Source organism: Mirounga leonina, unplaced genomic scaffold (assembly GCF_011800145.1).
Source record: "Mirounga leonina isolate KUSES-001 unplaced genomic scaffold, KU_Mleo_1.0 Mir_98, whole genome shotgun sequence".
Taxonomy (NCBI): domain Eukaryota; kingdom Metazoa; phylum Chordata; class Mammalia; order Carnivora; family Phocidae; genus Mirounga; species Mirounga leonina.
In genome coordinates, this window is record NW_023270921.1 from 476,239 (window position 1) to 485,694 (window position 9,456).

General features: G+C 36.9%; 1 pseudogene; it reads right to left on the bottom strand.

The window, feature by feature from the left end:
- Positions 1-2,525: 2,525 nt before the first annotated feature.
- On the bottom strand, positions 2,526-4,283 carry LOC118006617 (annotated as a pseudogene).
- Between the last annotated feature and the right edge of the window lie 5,173 nt (positions 4,284-9,456).

A 9,456-nucleotide genomic window follows, 5' to 3' on the forward strand; every position in this document is an offset into this window, starting at 1 on the left:
CACTGTTCCTCTTTCCAGTATTTTTATCTTTGTTCTTTGTAAATTCACTAATTCCTTCCAAGATTATATTCTTACACTTTGAGCCATCTTTATCAAATTTTTTTAAGATTTATTAATTTGGTGGGGGGCAGAGGGAGGGAGAAACTTAAACAGACTCTGCACTGAGTGTGGACCCAACACGGGGCTCCATCTCCCCACCCTGAGATCAGAACCTGAGCTGAAACCAAGAGTCAGAGGCTTAACCCACTGCACCACCCAGGCGCCCCTATATTTATCAGTTAACAATAAACTTTATCAAATGGTAGTTTGTATTTGTTTATCCTTGGCTGATTCAAAGCCCTTGGTATAATTTCCTTTAAATCGTCTCCTCCCATTTCACAACACTACATTATTTTCAATTAATTCCCAATAAACTCTTAATTGTCCATGCTCTGTTAGAGCTAACAGTTCATCCCTGTTGAAGCTAATGGGTTCAACTTCTTCAACAAACAAATCTTTAATGAAAGCTGCAGACAACCCAGATAGTTTCATTATTTCTCACTTTCCTTGATCTTTCTTTCTCTTATTCTTTGGGAAATGGTCATAGCATTCTGGTGCTTCTATATAACATGATAAAAACTAGAAAACCCAGTCAAATTAATCTCCTTAAAGCTGATGGGATCCTTCTTGTATACTGAGCTTCAGATGACAAGCCCGTAAGTTGGGTAGTAGTCCTCTCCAAGCTCATCCTCAACCATAGGCAGAAAACAAACACTTCTGGGCGCCTGGGTGGCTCAGTTGGTTAAGCGACTGCCTTTGGCTCAGGTCATGATCCTGGAGTCCCGGGATCGAGTCCCGCATCGGGCTCTCTGCTCGGCAGGGAGTGTGCTTCTCCCTCTGACCCTCCTCCCTCTCATGCTCTCTCTCTATCTCATTCTCTCTCTCAAATAAATAAAATCTTTAAAAAAAAATTAAAAAAAAATAGTATTATTACTACTAATAAGAAAAAGAACAGTATTAATACTTTTTGTTTTGTCAAAGACCTTATGCTTTCAGCGGGGGGTCTGCTTCTCCCTCTGACCCTCTTCCCTCTCGTGCTCTCTGTCTCTCATTCTCTCTCTCAAATAAAGAAATAAAATCTTAAAATAATAATAATAATAAATTAAAAAAAAAAGAAAACAAACACTTCTGACAGTATGTGATTTCCCCTGTATCTTTCCACAAGCACCAAGAATAAGAAATCATTGTTGTATCAGATACAATGATACAACATTTTTCAATTGGAATTAATTTTTCAAAGTGGAAAAACTTCACTGTTATTTTTATTATAAAAGTACATGTACTTATCATTTTTAAAAAGTACAAAAATGTCTAAAAGGAAAAGGGAAAAAATTACCAGGGGTCCTACATCCCAGAGACAATCACTGTTAACACTTAGATGTAAAATATCCAAACATTTGGATAAAATGGATAAAATTATTTCCCCCCAAAATACTAGACACTTTATTTGAATAATCTGTGTTTTTCTAATCATATGTAGCATGAAATAAATGTCATCTCTTGATAATATAACCAATCCATTCTTCTAAACAGCAAGGTAAATCTCATTGTATAATATACATTATATACCATGAAGTATTCACTGAGGCCTCTGGATGGGAATTTAAGTTGCTCATAACTTTCCTATTATAATTATAAACATTATAAAATAATCTTTTGCAAAAATATTTTTTCTGTGTTATTTGTGTAGGAAAATTACTAGAAAGAGAATTGCTAGATCAAAGATGTATAACCATTTAAATTTCAAGATATTGGGACTAATTGTCCTTCAAAATACTGTACAGAATTGTATTTGAGTTTCTTTTTCTCTATTTTCAATACAGCCAATCATTTTATTTTTTTATTTTTATTTTTTTAGAGACCAAGTTTCATAAAATTTTTGCTTGAAAAAAAAATGTTTTACAAAATACCATTCTTCTAATCAAAGAAACTTTCCCAGAGGGTACATGTAGCTTTCTGCCTCAGAGATGATTAAAATGACCGTCAAAGGAGAGAGTTTTTTTAAATAGCCACCTAGCTGCAAAACCTATAAGAAGTAGATTTCTTTAAAGTGCCTTTAAAATGCTAAAGCAAGTAATATAATTGTTGAATCTATTTGACATTTTTTAAGTTTCCTTAAAATGGTCCATATGGCATGCACAACTTCACAGCTGGTACAAAACTGCCTGTATTTAGTTCAAAACACAAAAACAATGCAGATGAACAGTATTCTTTGAAAAATAATTCCAAATACTGCCAGTGCATCATAAGAAAACTTAAGACAACAGTATTGACAGTATTCAGAGAATTAACAAAACAAGCTGAATATTAAAGCATTCAAACATTTACTTTGATTTTTAATACCACTGATAACAGTAAGAGATCTTGCTGCCAAATGAATTCTGGATGCCTTGTTTCAAACTATGCGTAACATATTTTGCGATACAGATTCTAAAGAAATGCAAAACTAGGTTCCAGGATGTAAACGCCCATTGCCTAGGCAGGCCCTAGCTTTTCTGCTGCAATCTGGCAGCTTTGAACTTTGAAACCCTCTTTGTAGTTTTTTCTGATACCTCTGACAGAACTTCTTTTTGTTCTGGAATGGTCGGTAGCACAGGATGAACCAGGGTTGGGTGTGGTGTTAAGGAGGGCGATAGAAATTGTTTTTCTACTACGGTTCCAGAAAAAGCCTCAGGCGTTCCTGATAAGGACAAAAGTTTCTTGTGATGGTTTTCTTCTTGTTCCTCTTCCAAAATACTCTCACTAGTGTCACTGCAAGTGGCCTCCTCGCAGCTGACACTCCTCAGGACTCACCGTCGGTCGTCACTGGTATCACTGCAAACACTGTTCTCTCTACTGCGAGACTTCAGGATCAACTTACAAGGGACATACTCTCCGTTCACAACATCAACAAAGACTCTATAAATGTTAGGAGGAGTCCTGATAGTAGGCAGCTCTTGGGCAGAATGACCACCACCAGAGCTATTCTTTGGTTTACTTTGGCTTTTTCTTTCTTTTCACTGATTTTTTTTTTTTTTAAGATTTTATTTATTTATTTGACAGAAAGACACAGCGAGAGAGGGAACACAAGCAGGGGGAGTGGGAGAGAGAGAAGCAGGCTTCCCGCAGAGCAGGGAGCCAGATGTGGGGCTTGATCCCAGGACCCTGGGATCATGACCTGAGCCGAAGGCAGACGCTTAACGACTGAGCCACCCAGACGCCCCTCTTTTCACTGATTTTTAAAGTGGTATTTTTTCAAGTATTTATTCGGACCCTCTTAAGTTCGACAGTATGAGAAAAATATATTGTTGCTATAGAATGATCTCCAACCCCTAAAGCATCATGGTCATTTTCATTTTCATTATCACCACCACCACCATCATCATCATCCTCATTACTGTGGTAAGAATTTGAACCGTTCATTGAATGCCTGCCGTCGTTTGACCACCGAACAGTTCTGAATGTGTAACATCCTTACAACAGCCGCTGGACGTAACAGAGTCTGTTACTTGATGCATCACATGCACATTTATATTCTGATCTTCTTTTCTTCAGAAGCCGTTGTATCCTCTCCATTTACATAGTATCAGGCTTACTATCAAGTTCACCCAGCAATTCTTCTTGTCTCTAGTTCTTCAAGTGGAGCCCACAGTTCCTTATCAGCAAGCAAATCCTTGGATTTTACATCATTTGCAATATCTGCTTCAAAAATATCTGAAGTTTTGGTCTGGAGTGAGGTTTATGAGCAATTCGGTGTTTTGCTTTAAATTCAAAGTCACTTTTAATTTCCTCTCTTATGTCAACAATATCGCCTGCAGCATCACTCATTTTCTGCAAATCTTCTGTGAATTCAACTCTGGATTCAAAAATTTTCATCACTTTTTTTAAATCATCTATTGTTTTTCTTACATGTTCTTTCCGATGCTCAACTAAGCCCACAGCCTGCTTTGCTGAGCGCTTTGCAAACCAACTGTCCCCGAGTAAAACAGTGACTTCATTGGTATGGACAAGCTTTCCTGGCATGAAGGCCAAGGGGCCAAATGGTACCATGATATTAAAATACAACTTATCAGGCAAGGTACTGAGTCTTTCTTGCAGGGCATTATAGTCAGTATCTACCTTCTTCCAATGCTGGATTTTTCTCTTGGCAGTTAGTGACCACCTTTTCCTGCTCCTCGCGGAGCCGCGCCCCCTCCGGGGCGCGCAGCGGCCAAGGCTGAGTCCGAGGCCAAGGCGTGGGGCCCAGGCTCGGGCGGGCCCTCCATGGCGGGGGCGCCGGGACCTCAGAGGGGCGAACGAGTCCTAAACCAATGTTTATGGAGGCGGCAGCCAATCATTTTAATTTTTGCCAATCTGACACACAAAAGGAAAAAAATCCAATACAATAATATACAGGGAGATGAATAGGTAGAAAAAGAAACACACAAACGGCCAAGAGAAATGAGATGGTCAATGTCCGTCCAATCAGATTAGTGAAATTTTAAGAAATGCAATAATATTCAGTGTTAGCAAGTGTGTATTAGACATTCTCACATGATGTTAGTAGGAATATAAACTAGGGCCTTGTTTTGGAAGCAACAAAAACTTATATTCCACAGCAGTTTCACTGAGGAATTTATCACAGAGGTAATCTTGAAAAAATACATAAACCAAGATACATTATTAACGTTATCTGTAGCAGATGATTTAAACAAAGTATGACATATCCATACGATGCAGTTGTTAAAGATAGTAATATCTTGGAGATCAATTATTTAAAGCTTTCATGATATATACACCTGTCAAATTATTATGTATGTATTATTATGTAATGTTATTTGTCAATTATATCTCAATAAAGCTGGGGAAAAATATAAAGCCTAGGTTCTGAACACCCTTTTGTATAATTCTAAAAGATAAAGCCATATTTTCTACAAACTTGTTTAAGATACAGATTCTATATTAGGGATATATCTTAAAGTCATTTTTAGAAAGACATTCAAGAAGTCGCAACTGTCAATGAGGGAGCCAATGATGTGGTTTCACAGGGGACACCAATTCACCTAGAACCTTCAGGGGATGTTCTGATGGTACAAGACCATAGGAGGAGAATTTTAATTTTATTTTTATCTTCATTTAATTCTTGGATTTTCTTACCAGGTGCATGAATTCTGTTTTCATGTCAGCAGGAGCTATCAGCTAAATAAAATTATGACCATTTCTGTTGTCTCTCATTTATTTCTGTGTCTAAATGAAGAAAACTGAGGCTTGTCTTTTTTAAATTTGATAATTCTAAGGCCATGACTTTTGAGAAGTCCCCTGCTATCTTCATACCTCTTCACAAAGACCATTTATGTCATACAATAACTCTTTTCTCAAGACAAACCTTATAAGGGAGATACAAAAAGTGGCTTACATCCTCTGGGTCAAACTAATTTCATGTAACAAACAAAACTGTGTAATATCATTTTTTAAGACCTTTTTGTGATCTATCAATCCACCGAGTAAAATAGCTGAAATCACTCCCAAAACAAATCCTTTTGCAGTCAGCAAAATGAAGCAATTACATGAATAAGTTTTTCCACTTGGCCTATTTTTCTGCCCATGGTTATTAATCAGTCTCACAGACTACATTTTCCACTTTCCATCCACTTTGAGGCATTAGTCCAGGTGGCCAAACATTTCACTTTATGTAAATAAAATAAAACAAAACCTTTGTCCATTGAGCAAATGGATGTATTTCATATCTACCTCTTCGAGCCTCTCTCAAATTATTCAGAAAACACAATGTGGTTTTTATAAAAGGATACTCAATATTTTCATTTTATTTGGCTAGCTGGAATTCATTTAAGTGAAATTTTACTTCAGCCAGTCTTCCCCAGATAGCTGAATTAATTTGAGTTGATGCCCTGTGTTATCTAATGGCTCTTTGAGACCTTTGGGTTGAGTGTTTGTTGCTTTGCCTCTTCCAAATTCAAAGTCTGGAGAATGCCCCTTCTGAAACTGCTGTTTTGCATAATGTGACTTTCAGATGCTACACATCATAACCACTGTTTCTTTATACTAATACTCTAGACACAATTGCGTAGAGATTCAAATTTAACTGGGACAAAGTGGGGCCAGGGTCATTTTTTTAAAGCTCCAAATGTGATTCTGTTTGGCCCATACATCCTGGCCCTCAAGCAGGGCCAAACATTACCCAATGTTAATGATATTTCTCTTAAATTTAATCCAGGTCCTTACAGCTGATAGATTTCTGTAGGCTGATCTGTTCTGAATGATGACATGGCTAAAACAAATCTACTCACAACATTTATGTTCTTCATGGGAATTCCAGGAATTATAAAGATTAATGGTTCTTAGGGCTGAGAGCTTTAAATAATAGTAATGCTTATACCACTCCCAACATCTGACATGTGAACTGGGCATTGAAATACTTTAAATTTTTCCCAAGTGATGCTAAAGTGCAGCCAAGGTTGAGAACCACCATATAGGGCCAAGATGCTTAAGAAAATCCAGTTCCTGCCTTGTTAAATGCAGTATCCCTCTTTCCCAAAGAGATCCCCAAGGGACACTCAACCAAGGGATAATGACCACAGGAAATAATCCATGACTGCTATATGTACACATAACTCTTCTATTTGTTGAACTTTGTCTTGAAAATATCTGTTAGAGTTCATTTCTAGAACCCTATGTAGGGGCAGTCCTAGGAAAAATAATGAGGCTACAAAATATTTTCCATGGCTTCTTTTATCAATTTTCCTCATTTCTCTACCTGGGAACCTCTCTTATGTCACAATCTCTGAGGGTTTTGCTCTCAGCTAATTAGCTAAGACATTAGCTTTCAAAAGCATGAGATGTAGAGTATCTATATTTAATAGGACAGGCTATGGAAAGATTTTAATTCTTTCCAGGAACACTGCATCTTCTCACCCAATTCATCAGAATAATCGGGTTTCTAGACCAAGACTGAAATTCACAGTTAAAAAGTGAATTCTTGTATGACTTTTCTACAATCCTAGCATGGCCAGAATTGTCTTGATTTTAGCAACAAAAATTCCTGAGTAAATGGGAATATTGATCACCTTTCCTCCTGTGTGTCTCTCTTTTTCATGACTGGCTCGTAATCATGGCTGCTATGGTCTGAATGTTTGTATGGCCCCAAATTTATATGTTGAAATACTAACCCCCAAGGAGATGGTATAAGGAGGCAGGGCACTGGGAGGGGATTAGGTCATGAGGACCAAACCCTGACGAATGGAATCAGTGTCCTAATGAAAGAGACCCCAGAGATTCCTCACCTTTTCTGCCATGTAAGGACACAGGAAAAAGGCACAGTCTGTGAACCAGGAAGTAGGCTCTCTCCAGACACTGCATCTACCAGCACCTTGATTTTGGACTTCCTAGCCTCCAGAACTGTGAGAGATAAATTTCTTTCTTTCTTTCTTTCTTTTTTTTTTTTTTTTAAAGACTTTATTTATTTATTTGACAGAGAGACACAGCGAGAGAGGGAACACAAGCAGGGGGAGTGGGAGAGGGAGAAACAGGCTTCCCGAGGAGCAGGGAGCCCGATGCAGGGCTCGATCCCAGAACCCTGGGATCATGACCTGAGCCGAAGGCAGATGCTTAATGACTGAGCCACCCAGGCACCCCGAGATAAATTTCTGTTGTTGATAAACCACAGTCTGTAGTGATTTGTTAGAGCAGCCTGAGCAGCCTAAGACAATGGTGAAGGTCACAGTGTTGTTGTTGTTTTTAATATTATTTTAGTGCATTACTCATTGCTGTTTCTGCATTTTAAAAATAATATGCACTTATTAAGAAACACTGGAAATAGAGAGAAAATAGTAAAGAATAAAATAAAAATCCTTGATAGAAATAGTAACTATTAAATTCTTAACACACTCCCTTTCAATTTTTTTCTCTGATGGATATTGGTACCTATTAATGTCAAAAACAAAAATCAGAGATTCACTCCTGTGAACTGGCTGTCAGTTGCCTATAGAAAATGTCGGACAAACATGAAGCTCAATTCTAGCCAGACTTCATGCAGATTAACCCTTTTCCATTAAGACATCATTTTGTGAGGTAGAATAAATATAGTTACTAACATACAAGCTTTCTCAGTTAAATTATAATTCAGTTATGTTTCCCTAACTTCGTAGCAGTTGGATTTCAAATGATCACAGAACATTTCTTGAATAATTTCTAAAGATGGTTGATTATTTCTTTTGCAATTTGCTTCTTTTTTAAATTCAATTCTTGGAACATAACTATAATTTGGGGGTACTTTTTTGCTTCAGATTCATATTCTCTCTCTCCCAAAGTTCATGTATCTTTCCATATTTATGTATTTGAATACTGTATGTAAAAATGTATAGAGCAATAATGAGGTTATACAATATATGCAAATTTGTATACTGCTGTTTTGAAAAGTAAATACTGGATATAGATATAATATTTATAAAATATGTATACAATATGCACGTTGGTAATAAAACAGTAATATATCCACCTTTACATTTAAAACTAGGATATTGAAATACCTTTGACATCTGATTTGACTAGCCCCTCTGTTCCCTGCTCTTCTCAGTCATTTATTAGGTCCCAAACTAGTTTGTTCTCAGACTACTTCCAATCTATCTCCTTGTCTATTCTGCATTTCAGGAAAACACATTTGCAGGTATGTTTAACCTCCAATTTTTCATTAGGTTAGCCGGTGGGAGGCACTGGGGAAAGACAAGTTATCATCTCCCTGTCTCTTCAGCAAAACTTGTCCTTTTTCTGAGGGTCTAATTCCCAGCAGGGAACCCCTCCTTCCATGAAGCCTGCTCTCCTAGACAATGATGATCTTAGCTCTAGCAGTTGCCGGAGAATCCAGTCTCTTGACTCTGATAACACCTCGTCCCACTATCCTTCTACCCCCTCGGGGCATGACTGGCTTCCTGCTCTCAAGTAGCTGACTCAAAATGCTTGCTTTGGCTTTCATAATCTGAGTAATCAATTACCTGTATTAAATTACCTCTGCTTGAAAGACCAAGAAGTTTCTGATTTAGTGAACACTAAAAGCTCTTCTATTTCTAGTTTGCTAGAAAAAAAATTTTATTAAGCTTAATTATTTAATTTTATTGAATTCACTTTCTGCATCTCCTGAGATGATAATTTGCTTTTCCTCCTTTAACTTGTTAATATGATAAATTACATTTATAGATTTTTTCTATTATTAAAAATCCTGCCTAAACCCAGTTTTCATACTTTATTATCTTTTTATAGATCACTATATAAAAGATAATTTCCTAATTTCTAATTTAGAATTTTTGCCATTAGGTTCATGAAGGAGATTGGTAATAATTTTTCTTTATTGTACATTTCTTATATAATGTTGGTATCAAGATTGTAGTAACCTCATAAAATGAACTAAAAAGTGTTCCTTCTTTTCCCGTTCAAGAATGGTTTTTG